At 41.0% G+C, this 6,831-nt stretch overlaps 1 pseudogene; it reads right to left on the reverse strand.

The window, feature by feature from the left end:
• Positions 1-4,360: 4,360 nt before the first annotated feature.
• Positions 4,361-4,778, reverse strand: LOC125908386 (zinc finger protein 593 homolog; annotated as a pseudogene).
• Between the last annotated feature and the right edge of the window lie 2,053 nt (positions 4,779-6,831).

Raw genomic sequence — 6,831 nt, forward strand, 5'->3', positions numbered from 1 at the left:
CGGAGGTGCCTGTCTTGGTGTTAGGCATTTTCTGTGGTTCGTCGAAACCTGACAACGTGGTGGAGGATTATCTTCGTCAATTGGTAGACGACCTTAATCGTGTTATGGACCAGGGAGTCACAATCAACAAAACAAAAATTGGAATTGATCTTCGTGTTATGATCGCCGATTCTCTCGCCCGAGCGTTAATAAAAGGTAAGCTTATTAAAGAAAATTGTATACATCTAATTTGCATTGTTTATTACTAAATTCCTCATTTTTTTTAATTCATTTGTCAGATGTGGCGAATTTCAATGCAGCGAACGGATGCATGAAGTGTAAAATTGTGGGAAAAAGGACAAAAAACCCACATAATGATATTTGAAGGAACAGCTGAACCGAGGGCAAATAAGGAATTTAGGCAAGGAGATTATGAAATAAGCCATCCGAAACGACCAACACCGTAATTAGATATTAGGGATAAAGATATTATTAAGATCTTAAGCATAGCAGACGATTTACACTTACTACATTTAGGAATAGCAAAAAAGTTAGGAAAAGGATATGCCGAAGGTAATTTAGCACCGTTTCCGAAGTAGAACGAAGAAGATAGAGAGGAAATTTCTAGCAAAGACAAAGTTACCTGCAGAGATAAATAGGGCAATGAGGCCACTGAAATATTTAACTTATTGGAAAGAGTCCGAATATCGTACATTTCTCAATCATATTAGCATAGCATTACTTAGAGATAGAATTCACGATGATGCTTATCATCATTTTAAACCCTTGTATGTTGCAATAACATTGTTTTCCAGCAATAATTTTACAAATCATTGGGATTACGCGGAACCTCATTTAAAACAATTTGTTGAAGATTTCGGTTTGATTTATGGCAAATCTCACATTACCAGTTATGTTCACAATCTCTTACACATAGCTGAAGATGTACGTGAATTCGGACAGATAAATATAACAGATAAATTTCAATTAAGGAAAGGTGATAGGAACGGTTGGTTTTTAACCAAAGATAATAAGCTTATTAGGTATAGTAGCGTTAAGCAGGTTCCAGGATCATATATCATAGAAGGGCATCAATTAACAGAAACACAACCAGCATTTAGTTATCCGAACCGTTCGGAAGCTATTTATAATTATATAGGTAGAGTATCAGATATTCCAACCGACGTAGTTAAAGTAGATTTAAACAATGTAAAAGTTAAATTGGTAGCGGTTTCTGTTGATGATGGCGAATCGTTTTATTTTAGTCCGCTCATGCATACTTTATTGGAATAAAACATATATTTAGTGATCTGTAGGCTGGCTAGTTGGATTACATCCTACACATGAATGCATGTATTGCTCTCAAATAAAAATAATTTCAAGAAAGGAGTCTTATTACCATAAATTAAGAACTTTTCGAATAACATATAATTTAAAAAATATGAAACATATATCCCATCCTTGAGTTCCATTATTTATCACATATCATTTCAGTTTTGATATTCGTAATACAGTTGAAAGAAACTAAATCTATTATCCCTTTTTGGTATAGTTCATCACAGTTCATCATAACGAAAGGAAAAAAATATCTTAAAAGCTTATAAGCTAATATAAGTTATAACCCTGTTATAACAATTACGTTTCTGATATTTTTCGTTTCTTTGTCGTTTCTAACTTTTCCATTTTTGAAGGCTTGCAATGATAATTTTTTTTTTGTTTAGGAATGTTTTCACGTAGGCGTCAGTAAGCTCTGTCAATCGATTGCCTCCAATCAATTTGAGTAGACTTAAAATTTGCGTATACTTAGAGAAACAAATTTTAGGTCCCTGCTTGCCTTCTCCGGTCCAGCAACATTTCTTCAAAACATCTTTTTCGGAAAAAAGGTCGAGAACAATTGTTAACCGTTTGTAAAAATCTGTGACATCCGTTAATATATGCACGATTTAACAAACTAGGTTTACCATATACGTACCATTGTGTAACGATTGTTCAAATTTGTTTAGGCTATGTTCATCGCTTATCCTGTCTACTTCAAATGACCTAGGGACGGTATATTCGTTTCATCACGCTACTCATTATCATCGAAACCTGCGATGATAACTTCTCCAGCATTTTAACAGCAACGTCAATCTTCCTTTCAATCCTTTCTTCTCGATTCATCTTTGAATATGCGATATCAGTTGCAGAAACTGATGGTTTAGGTGCTATTGGTGGTTTGGATGCTATTGCCGGTTTTGGTGCTACTGTAGGCTTGAATGTTGTGTTAGTTTTTGGTGCCATTGGAAGTTTAGGAACAGAAGCAGGATCAGAAAGAACTTTGGGTTTAGGAGGAATTGCAGGTTTTGTTGATCCTGGTTGTGTGTGAGGACGAGAATGCGTTGCTGTGGATGTTAATTGTAGGGGGGCACTAATATGCGTAAAAGCTGGCGGAGATGATGATCGGGAAGTGCTGGAATGAACAGCTTTCGGCGGAGCTATCAATATGTTTTCTATGATGGTGATGCCACGAGACGAAGTCGGTAGAACTGCTCTGTTTCTTTCACTATTGGTTGTCTCGTTATTATCAGCCATGTTTCTATTATATCCGCTAATCCTAAAATGATGAATCATTACCATCACATATTGACTAATAACACCCATGATGGCAGGACACCTGAATGGCCGTGCGGTTAACAGACCGGACTACCAATCAATCAGTCCTATTTCAATTCTAATAACAACCTCTTTCAAATCTATATCCACAGGAACACCAAAGGAGCGATACGACGCAACGATATCAAGCGAGAATCACTGTTGATAGAAAGGGAGAACTGGAACGACTATACAAGGCAGTGCAGATGGGTTGCAATCGTGGAAGAAGGGGTGTAAACAACAAGTGCTGAGGAAGGGGAGAGTTCGCTTTTTTATGTATTCAATTGTAAAAATGTACAAAACAAGGTTCTTCCTTTGTTCAGATCAGTGTAATTTTTTTTCCGCCATGACAGTCGATACAGCCGCCATCTTGGATTTTGAACATCGGTCTTTCGACATGCGCGAACATTAACCAACCGTTCCTCCAAATGCTGAAAAAGAGGGATCGTGATGAATTCGGCAGTGGTGAATTGTTACTTGTGGAACTACTGTTGCATTTATTACAACGTGCGGTGAATTCTAGTAGTTTAACCATATTCTAATAGTTTCCACACATATGCTTACATTAGTCAAAGACTGTTCCTTTTAGAAGTGTTATTTTAATTAAGGTAACGAGCTGTGAAAAAAATCAGAAGATTTATATTGCTTTACCTACAGTGATCGAATTATGTTGATCGATTGTGATCGAACTAGCAATTTAAAGTGAAATAAAAATAATTTTTGAAATTTATTTTTTTCTATGTTTGTTTTCTTCGATATTTTTTAAACTGTGAAGAGATCAAAAAATAATAAATAGATAAGGTATCATAGATCTATTCTTGAGGAATGCAATCGATCTGTGCGTGTTCGAGCGACACCTTCTCCGATCAAACTGTTCGGTGTTTTCAAGCATGGACTGAGGTGGCTAGCAGGATACGTTGTCTGGGGTATATTATGAGCACCGGACTCATTCCCCACCAAGGTGTTAAACAGTGATCGCCAGTTCGGCACGAGGAGCAGAAGAGCACAGCAAGCTCGATGGCTGGATCAGGCGAAGCAAGACCTGTCTAAGATCTTTGATTAATATTGATTAGACCGAGGATCGTATGTGCTAAAACAACATTCACTGTCGGGGGCACCTAGAGGATTAATTAGTAATACACGTTTTAATTTCGCCATATTTATCATATGCATGACAATAGTATAGCACTTCATTTATTTATAATTACATTATGCATTTTCCCGTTGACCAGCAAAACCTTGTTAGATCAAGGTAAAACCATCACTTTCTTTATTTTATTCAGGAGTAACGGTCCAAAAAGGCCGTACTCTTAATTTTTTTCCCCTTCACAACAACCATTTATTTTTACTGCTCTTCTTGTAGATGGCCACTTTTTCACCTAGGACAGTTCCTGCTCAGTGGCGGATTAGTGGTATCGGGGGCCCTAGGCGGTAAGACGAGTTGAGGCCCCTTGTAAATCGTAAATGGTGTCCTGGATTGGGGAGGGGGGGGGGGAGGGGGAGCGGCACTAAACTTGCTGTTGGGAGATTGAACAGAACCATTGAAATATCGTCGGGGGGGCCCTAAGATCATCAGTCACAGGCCCTAAAATTTTTGCTGGCGGGGGGGGAGGGGGGGTGAAAGTGATTCGCCAGCCTCGGGGCCCCAACGTCCATTCTTCCGGGGCCCTTGTCGCTATTACTCTGTCCATACGGCATACTATAGAATGCTGATCTACGGGCCCCAGGCGAGCGCCTAGTCCGCCTACCGTTAGATCCGCCTCTGTTCCAGCTTGGCGGGCTTTTCTTCCTAAATTACCGTATCCACCTTCATTCGCTTTCCCTCGTCCACTTCCACCAAGCTGAGCTGTGTTGCATGAAGCTGCCCTGGCCAGCAGCACGCAACGAATCCTAAATGGAGTGCGGTTCCGCCTCGAGTGCGTTCAAGCGACGCTTGTGCACTTTCGTACGGAAATGGGCCTGCTGCAGTGCCTGATCGTTGAAGTAGTAGGTAGCACAGTGGATGCAATAAAACTGCCAGAAACTCGGCTTGTTGAGATCGACCTTCTTTCAGCAGTTTTTCCGGGTCGTTCTTCGATTTCGTCCAAATCCTTACGCGGATTCCGCAGCCGCCACAGACTGCGCAGATTTGTGTCTCCACTGTTAATTTTTTTACTTGCGTACGGCATTTTGATGGGTGAATGGTACCAGCAAACTATACTTTTATTGTCGGATTTTATTTTCCTCCGAGCTGAACTGAAAATGAAAACGATCTGAACCATCACTTTCTTGATGATACAGCAAAATAAACCATTGATTATAAACTTATTGATTATGTATGGCCATCCGCTGAATGTTACTTCAGTAAGGGAGAACGGTTCCGAGTGTCCTTTTATGATTTTGTTACATATTACCTTGATAAAACGTGAAATTTTACCGCAGATAGCTAATTTGTATGAAACTGTTTTCAACACCCATGTTATGTTGTTTGTTTTGACGGTGGTTCCTGTCGTGTGATCCGTGTATGATAAAAGATCGAGTATCTGACAGAGCATATTTCAAACAAAATGTTGTACGAAGATCGCCAACGTGGCAGTATAATCCAATTGGACGGCCAGATCGCATCCGAAAAAATGAAAACATAACAAAATTGCCACAGATATTTCACTTTCCATAAATAATATATTTAATATAGTTTAAAAATAGCCACACTGAAAACACTAATATAACACTGGCACAATATTTTCCGCCCACCATCACATCATTTTATTGAACTATATAGCGTAAATAAAATATAAAATATATGTAAAATATAAACCTCTCGGACGGTTTCGACTAATATCCCCTGTGAAAAAACTTCATATAAGGTGTTGAAAAAGAATGCGTCGGAATAGAAAATTATTTCAGGCGATCAGAATAGAAATACGTGTCAAGTAGGATGAATTGTGCTGCTCACATCGCTAAGTAACTTGGTAAACCCTGTAAGATCCGCGCCAGATTCACAGAACTGCGCCAATACGAAAACTGTTTATAATTTATTGAATATTGACAGTATTGTAAGTGAAAAAAACAGTTACTAATAGGTGCTCTGCAATGGGATGGGATCTGAAGCCCTCCGAGGGATAATACAGGCTCTCCCATCCAAATCTTATTCCGACACGTCCTCGTCGTGCAGAGTGGTAACATGTGCCTCCATATATCCTAGCTTGGGTACACGGGCTAGATCCAACCCCTTGGGCGGATGGGGGCCCAGGAGGGGGGTGGTTATCCCGGGAAACTGGGTGCCTGAACGTCGGGGGGGGGGGAGGCAACCCAACGCTAAAAAAACAGCCTCGTGGGCGCAGAGCCAGTCACCCAGTCTCACGGAATAAACGACTACAGAAAGCACCAGGCATTTACGAAACGGACCTAACGATACCGACCCTACGCAATGCCCACGGACAACGATTAAAATGGGCTCATGGAACGTACGCACTCTTAGCAAAGCCGGAGCCTTGAAACAACTTGATAACGCCCTAGCCACACTGAGCATGGACCTCGTAGCTCTACAAGAGATTCGGTGGCTAGGGAACGGTGTGCACAACAGGCGTGGTAAGCAATGCTACGACATATACTGAGACATGGACACTGTCCAAATCTGACGAAACCCTCTTAGCCGCGTTCGAGAGAAAGATGCTCAGAAGGATACTTGGCCCCGTATGTGTGGAAGGACAATGGATGAGCCGCTATAATGACGAGCTATACAAGATGTACAGCGACCTCACTGTCGTACAGCGTATTAAGCTCGCCAGGCTCCGGTGGGCTGGCCATGTTGTACGCATGGAAACGGACGACCCAGCCCGTAAAGTCTTTTTAGGCCGTCCACAAGGACAGAGGAGGCGTAGTCGACCTAAATTGAGGTTGCAAGATGGCGTGGAGGCGTCCGCCATTAAGGCCGGGATAACGGACTGGCAGACGAAGGCGCGAGACCGTGAGCGGTTTCGGACACTCCTGAGGCAGGTCAAGACCGCAAAGCGGTTGTAGCGCCAGACAAGCGAGTAATAGATAAAAATAGAAGAAGTGATATATTGAAACCGTATTATCACCGGGAAACGACCGAGGTATTGAGGTGGTTCGAGTAAGGGAAAACGTTGACACCAGATTTTATCCTATCAGATCAATACGGTGTTTCTTTTTCGTGATCTTATAAATGTAAGTTTCTAGAAGGAGATAGGACGAACGAAAGAGGAACGAAGCGAGCGA

Source organism: Anopheles coluzzii, chromosome 2 (assembly GCF_943734685.1).
Source record: "Anopheles coluzzii chromosome 2, AcolN3, whole genome shotgun sequence".
Taxonomy (NCBI): Eukaryota; Metazoa; Arthropoda; class Insecta; order Diptera; family Culicidae; genus Anopheles; species Anopheles coluzzii.